The sequence below is a fragment of the Polistes dominula genome, unplaced genomic scaffold (genome assembly GCF_049000335.1).
Source record: "Polistes dominula isolate Pdom_NZ unplaced genomic scaffold, Pdom_raw_medaka contig_22, whole genome shotgun sequence".
Classification (NCBI taxonomy): Eukaryota; Metazoa; Arthropoda; class Insecta; order Hymenoptera; family Vespidae; genus Polistes; species Polistes dominula.
The window spans coordinates 2,644,453-2,660,165 of record NW_028300966.1 but is presented as its reverse complement, the minus strand read 5'-3'; the positions used below and the strand labels follow the sequence as shown (position 1 = coordinate 2,660,165).

Below are 15,713 nucleotides of genomic sequence, written 5' to 3'. Positions count from 1 at the left end.
TCAGCACAATTATGAATATTTGAGGAACAAAACATCTTGTCGCTTAGCAATAATATGAACAGTGTATAGTTAAAGATAAACGAATATCGTTTTAAAAAAATTTTTTTTAAAATGAACGTAACAAAGAATAGAATAAAAATATATTTTTCTTAAATATATTTTGGTTTTTTTTTCTTTTCATAGGATTGAGATTTTATTTTTGGTATGTTTTTTATGAGAGAACAAAATTTTAAAAATTCTAAAGCAGATTATTATTATCGTATTTGCAAAAAATGTGGTCAACGTGATGATAAAAGAGATAAATTGTCACCAGAGAGATATATATATATCTATATAAAACGTAAAGCAGGGACTAGTGCGATCTCTGTAAATCTTTATATCCTCGGAATGGTTTTACAATTTCACCCACATCAACAACGATAAATCACAAATCCGTCTAACGGCCACCAGTACAACCTGGACCACGTAAAAGTAGAAAAATCCGAGCGAAATGTTAGCTAGAATGTTGTCGTCAACGGACACAAGGAAACCTCATAGACTTTCAACGAATGTTAGAGGTGGGAGTGAGGATGAGGGTGAGGGGGTTGAAACATTTCTTTTCTCACTTATCATGGAAGTATCCATAAAGATACTCTATGGTTGACGATTGTATCAACAACAATTTTAACAAAATATTATTCTCTCTTTTTTACTCTCTTTTCACATAAGATAGTTTTACCATAACCTAAACTTTGACAAATTAAAACGTTAAATTTATCGAAATATAAAAGAACATAAATAAATAAATATTTCCAGAAATAAAAAATATAAAATAGAATTATAAATTCGACATTTCAAACAAATTTTTTATTATCATGGTCACAAGATAAATGAAGAATCTTTGCAAAACAAATTTCAATATTTTTAACATGATATTTTTTATTTTTTATAAATATAAAGTAAAGTAAGTTTAGAAATAATATTTATATAAAGTTAGTTTTATATAAATATAAAATAAATATTTTAATTAGATATTCATCTTTTTGTTCTTTACTCTTTTGCATTTTTTTTTTTTTTTTAAACCTCGCTACATTAACGAGATCACATCATATGAGAATAATAATAATAATAATGGTATAAAAAAAATACTAAATAAAAAAAAAATTAAAAAAAAATTAAAACAACAACAAGAAGAGAAACATCGAAGAAGCCGACAGGGTTGACACCTTTCATCCGGATGTTTTCAATTTCTTTCGCTTGGAGCAAACAACTTGCTTGCTCGAACGAGCGTAAGCGGGGGTGTATTGGCGTCGCCTCATTAACGCTTTAAAAGAAATAAGCGCTCGGGGTACTTTATTTTTCCCACCCTTTCCTTTCCCCCTTCTTTAACCTGCCGTTTTTATGGAAATTCCTGGTCTCTCTCTCTCTCTCTCTCTCTCTCTCTCTCATTCTCATTCTCTCGTCACACCCCATTGGCAACAGAATAAACGTAATGGTGTTGGTGTTGGTATTTGTGTTGGTGATAGTGGTGGTAACGTTGGCCGGATTTTGTAAAAATTACAGCGCAACCATAAATCTCCGAGCTAGCAACCAACCAACCAACCCGTAGGATATCTCTCCCTTCTACTCTTAATTACGACTTTTTTTCTCGCTACACTACGCCCATTACGCCCAGCCATTAAGTCCGTCAAGTTAAGTAGCAACGTGATACCCCAACGTGGTGGACCATGCTCTTTACACTGATATACGCGTTAAATATACGGAGTAGGGTTAGGGGGTGGGAGTAGAGGGTTGGGTTTCTCGCTCCTCCAAAATATTGCGTCTTTTTTCGCCACTATTATCATCACCACTACCAACACCAACAACACTACCACCATCAACTCAACAACAATTCTTCGTATCACTACGAATGTACATTTTCGTGCAAAATATAAAACGTTACTACTACTACTACTACTACTACTAAAACGAATGAAATCTCTTTTTCTCTATTTTTTTTGTTGTGTTCTCTCTCTCTCTCTCTCACTCACTCTCTCTTGTGAAATGAATCCTTTCCAATGTCTAACTATTACAATAACGTACGCCGATTTTTTTTTTTTGTTTTTTCCTACCCTATCCCACTCTTTTTTATTTCGTTGAAAAACAAAACGGTAGGAGAGGGAAATGTAACACACACACAAAAAAAGAAGAAAAAAAAATCAACTACGATATCGAATTCGTTTTTGAATCGTCATCGGGACGAAAAAACTATTTTTTTCGATTTTTTTTTCTTTTTTTTTTAGTAGCTGTCGATTTATTTGCTTTTGTTTCTCTCTTGTCTTTTCTTTTTAAATTTTGTATTATTTTCTTTTTTTTTATTCTCGAGAAAATAGACGTTTTATAATGTACTTCTACATACGCTGAAAAATAGAACGAAGTTACGAAAAAAAAAGGGTTGGTACCACAAAATGTGACGTCAAAACCTATCGACCGTGTTACTACCCATCCACCTACCAATCAACCACCATCAAAAACCTGCTGACAAATTACATTATAAGCTTCTCCAAAAGCAACAATTCACTACCAGTGATGGTCGTCGTTCGAGCGTGTATCGACGCCCATCGACTGCATATCACACTTGCTAATATATTAATATGACGTGCCACAACCGTACATGGTTAATATAATATATTTGACAATTATTAATGATTCAATTTGTTCGTCCATACAAAACATAATATTTTATGAATGGATTAATTGAATTTTTCCTTTCAATAATGAATAAAAATAAAATATAAAAAATTTCATATAAAATTCGAATAAAAGTATTATCGAACGATATTACAAACACATTGCTAATGTAATATTATATATACACACACACACAAATCAGTTTAATAATAAATATACAATTTATTATTAAATTTATAAATGTATTTCTTTAACAAAACACATACAGATATATTATTATTCAATTATAATTATTATATTATATTTAATTTGAAATTTTAATATAATATAAATTCATCCTGCATTCTTTTTTATAAATTAATGTAATTGTGCGTTCATAATTATGAAAGTGGTCTGAGTAATATATATTTTAAATATAATATAAATATTAATATGTTATAATATAATATAACATATTAATTTATTTTTATATTATTATATATTATATTACATATTATTTTTATTTATATATTACATTATATTATAATGTATAAATTATAATATAAAATATAATATATATAAATATAAAGAATTATATTTGAACGTTAAATAAATTCTATACAATATTACAATATTACAATATTACAACTTATTTTTCTTTAATTTTGATTTACAATTAGATTACTTTCATAATTATGTTTACATTTGTGTCTTGTTATCTTAAAAACACCTATTAATTAAATCACAAAAGTAATACTCAGATAAACATAAATGTCTAAAAATCACTCCGATGTATGAGATAAGAAAAAATATGAATGAATTAATGAATGAATGAAAGACAAAAAATACAAAAAAAAAAAAAAAATTAAATAAAGAAAGTATAAAGATTAGAATAAGAGAGGTTTCTTTTCGTCTGGTTTCTCATCTTCCACTTCCAACATTTCTGGTCTCCAGCTTCTCTTGACTCATGCTCTTTTCTTCCTCTTTCTCTCTTTTTCTCTGTTTTCCGAGCACTTTTACTCTCCCACTCATCGGAGGGGAGGAAAGGGGTGTCCTTTCCACGCCACTTCAGTACCCCCCGTTTCGTCGGCTCCGTGGGGCGAACTTAATTATATTTTATTGCAGCTTCGTCGCGCTTATTTAAATTTAAATCGTGTTCTATCTTTCTCTTTCTTTCTTTCTTTGTTTTTTTTTCTTTCTTTTTTTTTTACTTTTAAAACCAAACCTACTGGCTGCAAGGGTGAAATGTTCTAACGATGCAACGTGGTTCCCCACCCTCACGAAGGGGCAACCTTCTTCTTCTTCTTCTGTGGTTAACTTGTCCGCTTTCTCTTTTTCCTACTTTTCTTTTAACCTCTGTGTCAAAGTAAAAGAAATAAAAAAAAAAGATAAAAAAAATAAAAAGAGAAGAATGCAATAAAGAAAATGAACGGAAAGGTGAGAAAGTAAAATGATAAGTCGTACGTTAACTGTTTTTATTATAAATGAGACTCTCTCTCTCGTACTGGGTAACGGTACCCTTTTATTTTAAGATCCAAGAAAGACGATTAATGAAAATACGACTTGCATTTTCTGTATTTAAGAAAAAGAGAGAAAGAGAGGCAAGAGTAAAATGGAAATAACTAGAAATGAGTCGAGAAAAGAGAAAGAAGAAAAAGAGGAAGGAGGAAGTAACACTACGAGAAAATTTCCACGAATGGAACTTGAAAATTACGTTGATGGGTTTTCCGCTAAAGCTCGTGCTAATGTTCAGTGATATTAGTATCATTTAATTTTCCCAAGAGGGTATACTATTTTAAAACGATACTCTCGCACTCGCACCTAAATAAAACACCGTGATTTGAAATTCTTTTTGACTCGAAGTGATAAAAATTAGAAAAGAAAAAGAACAGAGAGAAAACATAACAAAACAAAATAAAAAATAAAAATACAATGTTACCGCACTGTTTTGTTTGTTTGTTTGTTTTTTTTTTTTTTTTTTTTTTTTATATGTGAGGAAGGTGGGAACAATCTGACACACGGAATAATAAATTATTATAACAATAATCGTACCGAACGAGACCACACGTGGTAATTGGTCGAATTGCTTAATAAGTCGTCATAAATGAACAAAAATTTGTTAGAGAAAAAACAGAAAGAAAGAAAAAAAAAAATAAAACAAAATAATAATCCAATGTTAACGCAATATTTTATTTTTTTTTTTTTAGGGGTGAGGGATGAGGAGGAGGTGGTGGGGAACAATCTGACACACGGGATAATAAATTATTATAACAATAATCGTATCAAACGAGATCACCGATGGTGATTGCTCGAGTTGCTTGGTTGGTCGGTCTCCATTGACATAAATGAACAAAAATTTATTTTCCTTTTGGGGTTGCAGGGAACAAAAAGAAATGAGATAACATTTTGACGAGTATATTTCAATATAAAACGCACACACACAGACACGAACTATGAGAGAATAGAAATATAAGGGAGGAAAGGGAGAGGAAAGGGCGTTGGTTGTGTCGAGGGTGGAACATTTTAACGACGCATAGGAGAGGGTGGGGATGGGGGTAGGGGGTGGCGTCAACGTTGGACGACCGCGTGCGGTTAACCGTCGTTTTTCCATCCCCCTCCTCTTCTCAAAAGCACAGAGTTCTCCTCGTTTCTGTTCCACACACATACACACATACACAGAAAACCAAGAGGAAAAGAAAGGTAAAGAGGGAAGAGAAAAGTGGGGGAGGGGGTAAAAAAGATAAACGGATGCTTGCCAAAGAGACAACGGTAAAAGTCTCGCGAGTCACCAGAATAGAAAAAGAATTTGCTATCTGAATGAAACGAAACCCTTTTTCTCTCGAAAACTAAACCACGTTAAGGTTTTCTTTATGCGTGAAACTAAAAAAAATTATTAATTAAACAAATACTTTTTTTTGTTTTTAGTTTAACAGCTAAATTATAAACATTATTCGTCATATTTGTCTAGTAAAATAATTTACTTTCAATTTTTGTAAACAATATTTTAATATAATTCTAATCTGTTATCAGATAAAAGGATAAACAGAACAAGATACTGTATATGTTTTACAGTTAAGTATATACAGTTCAGTTATATATATATATATATATTGTAATCTTTATAATCAGAAAAATATACACAGTTTTATCCATTTAATTATTCGAATCCTTCATTATACGTTTCTACGTTTTTTTGTCTTCTTCTTTTTTTTTTTTTAACAGTAAATGAATATTATTTATTATACAGAGATGCGTTATCTCGTACATATATATAGATATATATATATGTGTGTGTGTGTGTGCTCGTCTAGATGTAATATTTATTTTTTGACGTTGAATGGTGTGGCGTCAGCGACGATGCCGAGACTATTAAAATTACACCCAGGCAAAAGGGATAGGGAGAAAAAGAAATGAGAGGATTGAGAGAATGAGAGAAAGAGAAAGAGAAAGAGAAAGAGAGAGAGAGAGAGAGAGAGAGAAATATACACGAAGAGAAAGGGATGTGTATCATCGAGGGAGAAACGAAACGAGCCCTTTTGCTCGTCGTTGCAACTCACTACGAGAGACTGAGAAAGAAAAAGAGAATATAATACGAGTGAATGAGAAAGATATATATATATATATAAATAGAGATAAAGAGAATGAGATAGAAAGAGATGGAAAATAGAGAACAGATCCCTTAAGAGATCCGAACAAATGGAAGTATAACAACATTAGTAACTGGAGTAAGAACTGAAAACGAGGAAAGGTGCATGTATTACGTAAGCAACTCGTAACAACCGGGCAAATAGACTGTAGTAGGAGGAGTTTTGAAGGTAAGCGCGAATACATTTATTTATACCAGGTACGAAACGACGGCAAGTTTTATTCTTATGCAAATAAATAAATGTGAAAAATGTTAATGACATCTAGGGATGATATTATGAAAACTGACTTTTATCGAAGATACGTCGTTATTGTCATTTTCACAATTTTTCTAAAATATATTGAACGAGAATATATAAAAATACATATATTATAATTCTTTTAAAATAAATAGAAAATATATATAACTATATATATATATACAGATAAATTTAGTTTATTTAGCTTTCTTAGATATTTCCAAAAAAATATATGTGTAATAAAATATAATATAATGTACTACAATATAATAATATAATATTATGTAATTTAATACGACACAATAAACTGTAATATTAGTATTATTATAGATATAAATTATATTATGTTTATATTATAAGTATAAATAAAAAATATAATTATTATATAAGAAATAGAAAAAAAAAACAAAATAATCTAATGTTTATTATATTATTATTATACTATATTTTAGTACATTTATATATATATCAATACCATAGTATTATTATATTATATTTAATATACATATATTTATACTATAGAATTATTATATTATATTTATATATAATATATATAAATATAATATATAATATATATTTATTCTATAGTATTAATATATATTATATTTAATATAATACAACACAATATAAACTCTAACATAATAATAAATTCAATTAGTTGCTTTCCACAAAATAAAATAAATACAAACATTGTATCATAGGGAAATTGAACAGCTAAAAAAATCAGAACATATTGTTTTAATCCTGTTACCTTTGTGCCCTTATCTTTATAATAAGAAATACATACATATACACAAGAAAAGTGTATGGAAAGTGTGAAAAATTCATTTGAATTGTAAACTGAAAACTACGATTAAATTCGTATAGATGAAAAAATGTGAAAGGAATAAAAAGAAACAAAGAAAGAATTAAAAAAGAAAAAAATGGTCTAAAAAGCAGCAAAGATTGCAACTTCCGCGGATGTGAATTTATTACGGAAAGATTATTCGCGAAAAAAGAAAGCAAGCATGCAAGCAAGCAAGTAAGCAAGCAAGCTTACAATTTAAACGGCTCGGAAAAGGGTAAAACACGGTAGAGCATGCAGAGTAGTGCTGGTGATGGTAGTGGTGGTGGCATACTGGATGCTAAAAGAAGAGCGGACAAAAAAGGGAGAAAAGAAGAGGACAGTGGGGAGGTAAAGGGATGGAAGAGAGAAAAAAAAAGGGAATAAGGTTCTTAAGAAGTCTCTCAAGCTACACGATGATGATATTTCAACGAACGTTGGTCCGAGTTGTGTTGTCGCCTTCTTCGCTGCTTTACGATGAAGAAACCACCACGTCTCTTTTCATCTTTTCCAACCCCCGCCACCACCCTTTTCTTTCTCTTTTTATCTTATATCATTCAACATTCGTCGTGGTACCTTTTTATTCCACTAAATCGTATACCAGTAGTAATTTTCTAACTACATTTTCACCGATAATATACACCACTGTTATTAATCATCATTTTCATGTACTTTGTTCCCTTAAAAGCAAATTTTTTTATTTTGTACCAAAAAGAAAATGACATTTCTGTTTGCACGTACCATTTTACAACATACTCCCTGTGTAGGTTTCGTGTAATAAGCAAATGTTTATTATAAAAACATTAGTTACATATACATGAGCATACTCTCTCTCTTTCTCACTCTTTCTTATAAATATTCAACGTTTACTTATCCAATATGTATTACGAGGAAGAATATTTAACGAACTCGTCCAAGAAAGTGAAATGGTAGAAAAAATTGTATAAGATTATAAAAATCGTTAAAACATACGTGAAACATAATCGTCAATTCTTCGTCATTTTCTTTTCGTCATCGTGTGATAATAGATACAATGATCGACTACGTGATCGATTAAAAAGGATAAGGTCGTTTCGAGAGCATTTTTTTTTTGTCTTTTTGTATATGTGTAGGTTTTATATATATATATATATATATATATATATATATATATATATATATTTTTTTTTTTTTAAGGAAAATTACACGCACAGCGCATATAAACCGTTCGAGCGTATTAAACACCGTGACACGACCATCAATTTACCCGTAACTCCTTCTTCAACATCCTCCCTTCCTCCTCCTTAACCATCCTTCTGGTCCCTCCCCCTTTCCCTACCCTTCCAGCATTCCCCTTTTGCACGATCCTTCCTTCTTCCTACCGCAAATCGTTCGATACTACGCTAGCGTAGTAAATGTAGTAGTAGTAGTGGGTATATTCAACGATAGTGAGAACCCCACCAAACCCTTTTCTGCTGCTCCACTTACCAGGATTTTTCCTTTTTATCGATTACACACGAGCCGTCATACCTAATTTGTAAATCAATTTTATCGTCCTTCTCTCTCTTTCAGTATTAAATCACTTTATTATTATTATTATATATATATATCAAATCGGGTCATTCGATTATATGCGGCACCGAACCTACCTAAAGGTACGAACGTCCCCTAACACACACCTTTCTTCTTCGTTTGCGTCATAGTCGTCGTAATACGAAATTAATTTCAATCGTATTACACCGATGAAATCCTTCTTCGTGCTTATCCAATTGAAATTCTATCAGAATTTCTTTTTTTAAAAAAAGAAAGAAATTATAACGTGATAATTTTTCTCTTATTAGATTTTATTCGTTTTTTTATGTTTTTTTTATAAATGTCATTCGAGTAGAAAAATAAAATGGAATTCGATGTTATTTATTAAACGTTGAAGTATATATATAGATTTGTGTGAGGTGTTGTTTAATTAAATCAGAAAAGCAATTCTTTCATAGTTTCTTATCCTTCCTTTCATCAACTTTCTTTCTTTCTTTTATATCAACAGGAAAAGAAAGAGTGTTTCCTTAATTTGTAAAATCCGCTTGACTATTTTTAGAATCTGACCTATTTTAACGATTAAATTGGATTCTCTAGATACATATGTATATGTCAACATTGAATTATATAATTCGATTAAATCGTAGAACATTTAAGTTTTTTCACAAATAACTTGACGTTTTGTGTTGACGAAAACATATAATAAGAATTATATTAGTTTCTAAAATTACTAATTAGCCATAGTTCATACACATGCATGGTTTAAAATATAAATTCAGAAGTGGGGTAATAGAGTTTGAAGTATGATATTGAAATTTGATCCATCTTTTAAAGTATGCTAACCTTTCATATAACAATGCTTTTAGTTATATGTTCTTATCTTTTCCAGGTATTTTCCTGTACTTCTATTAGTGCTTTTCTAATGGATCTAATTTCAATTTCATACCTAAATTACTTGCCTTTTATATATATATATATATATATTCAAAATGCAAGTGAATTTAATAATAATAATATATTATATTTATTTTGTATATATATACAAAAGGCAATTTGAATTGATATATATATATATATATATATATATATATATATATATATATATATATATGTATGTGTGTATGTGTGTATTATTCGTATGTAGGAACATGAAGGAGTAGTATAAGGCGTCACCTCAAATTCTCTTACCTTAGTCGTTAATTAAAAGTGTATCGGCTGCGTGTTAGGGTTGGTAAACTACCTAATGACGATAATTATGTAACGACCGGTTGCGGGTAAAGGAGCAACACCATATATTGTTCGTAACGCGAGACCTTGCGTTAGATCGGCTACGTAAAAGGTAATTCCAAAGTGATTGTGAACGGAAAGCTGTAACAAGATGATAGTAACATTGATTGAATACGGGAAGTAATCAAATCAAATTATTAAGAAAAATTAAAAGATTAAGATAAAAATTTTATCTTACTTTTTTATATTGTTCGAAAAAAAAGAAAAAAATTAGAATGAAATTAACATGTTTTTTTTTTTTTATAATAAATATAAATGAAAATGATTGATAAAACTTATCGAATAAAAAAAAACTGTTGAACAAAATTTCATTCTAATTAGATATACAAATAAATTGAAAACTATAGAAATTAATAATCAATATAGTTATCAATTCATCGATAGATAAATCTACTAAAAGTAGATATCCTCTTAAACCTGTCTAACTTATCAGTAAAATATCTTTATTTTTTATTTACTAACGTACTACACCCATTCCACTTATCCCGATGAAAGCATATAAATATTTACACAGAAACGTTATTTAATATACGCTTATCTAGCTAGATAAATATCTGGTGTCGTCGTCGTATCAAGCACACATACTTTAACGCTTATCAATCATAGATATCCAACTTACTTTATTTTAATGCTTTCCCATTATTAGACAAACATATATCGAGTTGCATTGGAATAGTTTAATCAAACAACTAGAAGAGTACGATAAAAGAAAATAAGAAAGAAAGAAAAAGAAACAGAAATAGATGAAAAGAAAGAAAAGTAACCAGTTAACTGCGGCGCCTTCTACGTTTGAGAACGCGCACCGTTTAGTGTCGCCAGATTCGAGCCACGACGATTATATTCGTCAATCACTGAGTAAGTTGCGCTCGTAAGATATTGGATCAAAAAGATGGGTTTATTTTATAAAATTGACAATTTTATTACTAATATTTACACACAATTACAATTTAAATAACCAATGGTCACTACTTTATACGCATGACGATTATACTCGTCAATCACAGATAACTGGTTGAATAAAAATAAATAAAAAGAAGAAGAAGAAGAAGAAGAAGAAGAAAAGTCGATATATTCATTAACGATAGTGATGCATATGCAGTTTTATATTTTTTTTTTTTTGGTATTTCATTTTCTTTTTTTTTTTTTTTGCACAATCCTGTCTGTGGGACAGGCTTTGTACATACTATAGCGACCTAGGATCGTTATAGGATTCATTCTCACGCTGGCGGATGTTGAAAAGCCATGCATGCGACGGCGAGTGATGGTGGTGATGGTGTTGGTGAGTCGGCCATCGTACATTCCTCGTCATAGTGCTTGTTCACTCACATCAGAGGAGGTATAAGCGTTCGAATTTCCGCGTTCCGTCGCGAAACTCGACGGTTCTACGGTTTCTCTGTCTTTCTCATTCTCTCTCTCTCTTTCTCTGTCTCTCTCTTTCTCTCTATCTATCTATCTATCTTTTTCTACTTTACAAGGGAACCGCTTGTAAGGATACGTCCTACCCGAAAAATCTGCTTGCCTTTTATGTAAGGGGAAAAAAGAAAAAAAAAAAAAAAGGTAAAATAAAATAAAATGTAAAAAAGAGAATTGAAAGTCAATGAAGACTTACACGTATTAAATGTACGCCAAAGTAAAATTGTTAAAACTTTATGGAAAATTGAAATCGTACTGATGAAACCAAAATTAGTTATTTTAAATTTTTAAAACAAAAATTAAAAATATATGTGTCTGATACGATGAAATCAAATATTTATTTAACCAAATATGTGCATATTAAATAACGTTTCTATATATAATATATAAATTAGATAGAAATATAAATATAATAATAAATATATTATATTATAATAATAATAATAATTAATATTATTATTATTATTAATTGGTGTTGTGTGGGAAATCGAAAGTTTATTACCAATAAATATAATATATAAATAAAAAATATAAATATGTTTTTATATATTAATATAAACTATATTAAATATATATATATATACATTTATGATTATATTTATTATTATATATATTTATATATAAAATATTAAAATTACAAATATATATTTATATTTTATATATAGCGATGTCTAATTTTGTATTTAGACAAATAATAAATTGAATATAATATAACACTACTTTAAAATCATTAAAAAAAAATAAAGGGAAAACCAAAAGAGAGAAAGAGATTTATTTCTGTAGATAGAAAACACACGAGTTACTTATATTCTCGTTCGGTCAGAAGACAGTACTTAATAGCACTGCGACAGCTGCATCGATGAACTCGTTCCATCCTTCCCTTTTCCTTCTTTGTCACCATTATAAATAGCAGTAACGGAGATTAGAAAACATAACATCGATCAAACGTATGTAGGACTGACTCGTGTGACACGTTTACAAGGAAAAGGAAAAACGTTGGAACATCGTACTAGAGAGAAAACTTCGAGCCTATCGAGAGAAAGAGAGAAAGAGAGAGAATTCGAGATGAGACGTTTTGTCGAGTTTGCAGTGTAAACTTCAATTTTCCAAGGCACATCGTAGTCTGTCGTCGTCTCGAATAAGGGAATGATGCACAAGGAAGAAGAATCACTCAGCAGACAGCTGTAGTAACCGTTCGTATTGTTTTTTTTTCTTCTCTCTTTTTTCTTATCCCTTTTACTTCCCTCTTTCTTGTCTTGTCTTGTTGTTCGTTGAAAAGAAGAAAGAAAGAAAGACAGAAAGAGAAAGGTAAACCCTACCACCCTATCCACCCACCAACCCACCAACAGAGAGAGAGAGAGAGAGATAGACAAACTGAGATCTACGTATTTTCGTAAAACGGCACGAACTACCACCACTACCATCACCACCTATCAACCCATCGACATACGCGTCATCCTTGACGCATCAAACGCATCGTTGAAAATTCGAAAAGAAAAAGATAGTGTAGGAGAGAAACAAGAAGGAATTTTTCTTTGCTAACGTAAATACGAATTTTTCCGCAGAACGAGTTTCTGGTACATACGGTGTTTTGGTACATCGAAGGAAAAATCTTTTCCACCCCCTGATTTTTACGTCATCCTCCTCTCCCTACTCTTATTCCTCTCGAGCATCAATTTTCTTTTAACGCAGTTTCGCAAAAAGTGTCTTTTAACGATGAAAATAAATATAAATATAAAAATAAAAATAAAATAAAATAAAATATAAAAAAGAAGAATAAGAAAAAAAAAATTGTACGTGGTAAATGAGAAAAGTTAGTTTTTAAAAATCGTAGTCATTTCCGAAGGGAATGGAATTTAACGCAAACGAGAAGATGCTCGATGAGAGTTAACGACTTCCTCCTCCTCATCCTCATCCTCATCCTACTTCACGTCGTACAATGAGACCCGACTATACTCATTCATTAGCGTCTTTTCACCAGATCGATCACCTCCTGTTAGGAAACTCTTCCTTCCGCGGCTGTCCGGCCCTTTAATTATCGTTCGATCAAAAGGAACTGCGGCACGCACCGAAGAACGAATGAATTTCCCTAATTACAGCGACACTATCGTTCATTGAAGGAAGAAAGGTGGGGTGTTACGAGTATTTTCTGCGAAACTAATTATATTCTTCTTCGTTAGGCCAGCAAATACTTAATAGGATAATAAAATCCGAAGTTATCTTGATCCTGTCATAGATTTATACACGCACACGCATACACACGTATCTTTATATATAAAAATTCAATATTACATTGCTAGTTTCTAATAAACTTCGAAACTATTGAACCAATCTTAATGAAATTGTTTTTTATTTTGTGTAATTTTTTTCAATTTAGGATATATAGGATAGTTTTTATTACTAATTTAAAGATTATAATATATATAATATTAATTTATAGGTTATCTAGGTCTTTAGTTACTACAATTTTTAATAGATGGTGCTGTATTACAATTCTATTATTTCGGATATATTCACGTTATACGTTTTTTGGTTAGATTTTTACGTATAACCATACTTTTTATATATTTTTTTTTTATATTTTATATTATTTAATATACTCCATTCTAATTGTTGTATTAATTTTTATTCTTATAATTTATTAAATAGTTTAGAATTATATTAAATCACAACATTTTATAATAAAGCCACAGCAACATGGCAACTATAGATATAAATATAGATATCATACTTAACTCGTAATCTTGACAGGAAACCACCGTAAAATTCTATTTCAACGAGAATTAGGAGAGAAAAAAATGTATTTAACTTTTTGCGATAATACTAATAATAATAATAAGAATAATAATAATAATAATTTATGTGTATAAGAAAGTATGAGAAAGTAAACTAAGTGCCTCCGTTCTCGACAACATACACGGATACCATAAATACGTAGGCTGGACAAGACTGGCACGCGATATATATCCCTTGCACGTGTTATTCTTGAATAAGAGGAGTAAAAAGGAAGTGGGAGTATAAGAAAAAGAGGTTGAGGAAAAAGAGGATGAGGAGGCTGTTTCTCTTCTCAGCTGGTTTTCGATGGCTTCTCTCCTCGTATGCGTGGGCGAAAAGATGCCGACGAGAAGTGCGACAAACGTACGACCCCCATGTACAAAATAAAGAAAATAAATGAAAATAAAATGAAATAAAGGTAGGAAGGAAGGAAATAAGAAACGAACGATAAGACAAGATGGAGTCGACCAGCTTGCTGGAACACCGTGTCTACATATTCTGTCTTGGTTTCTATCTGTTTTCTTTTTCTTTCTTGTTTTCTTATTCGTGTTCTCGTATACGTGTCCCTTCGTGTCCACTATTTTCTTCCATAGCTTCTACTCGGTATTGAACAAGACACAAACTTGGATAGGAGAACGTGTGTGGGCTCTCTTATAGCCACCATCATCATCATCATCATCATCATCATTGGTACTGTCAACCGGTCTGGAATTCAAATTCGAAATATCCCAGCTGTCTCGAGATATCAATTTTATTTAAATATCTGTCTAGTTTAGAAATAGCCAAACATTGTTAGGAGAATTTATCTTCTTCTACTCCTTATCAATCATTCTTTATAATAATAACAATTTTATAAATAAATACTCGTAATTAAGAGGAAAATAATTGATATAGTGTGTAAGTTTATCTTAACTCATTTGAGACCACTTTTGCACACCCTGTGTCATACTAAGCTATTATCAGTTATTTTGAGTAAAGTATTCATCGAGATAAGATTTTTTTTTCTATAAATAATATCTTTGATGTATAAAAAAAAACAAAATTTGGAATTTTAAAGTTGGCAATATAATAAAAAAAAGAAAAAAGAAATAGCTCCTAAGAACCGTTGTCTCGAATGGTTTAAGTAAAAAAAGTTTCGTTGGTTAATGACAACAACAAGAATAAAACACTTAATTGTTAATTTATTACATTATAAAAAAAGAAGGAAAGTATAAAATGATGATATTAAAAAAATAAAAAATAAAATAAAAGTCACACAAAGCATAAAAAACCATTCGATGAGTTTTATCTCATTAGCTGTGACTCATGCACGTTACACGTGTAATATACGAAATAACGTAATTTACGAAGAAAAGATGAGACGAGACAAGATGAAAGATGTAAATATGAGA

General features: G+C 30.4%; 1 protein-coding gene across 3 annotated transcripts in view; it reads right to left on the bottom strand.

The window, feature by feature from the left end:
• Nucleotides 1-15,713, bottom strand: part of olf413 (DBH like monooxygenase olf413) — a 214,353-nt gene that overhangs the window by 176,623 nt on the left and 22,017 nt on the right. Inside the window, exon 2 of one of the 3 annotated variants that reach the window (XM_089172891.1) lies at nt 10,036-10,215. The exons of the other annotated variants lie outside the window; for them this stretch is intronic. The gene's annotated coding sequence lies outside the window, so the exon portion shown is untranslated. The remainder of the gene's footprint in view (nt 1-10,035; nt 10,216-15,713) is intronic. 3 annotated transcript variants of the gene reach the window in all.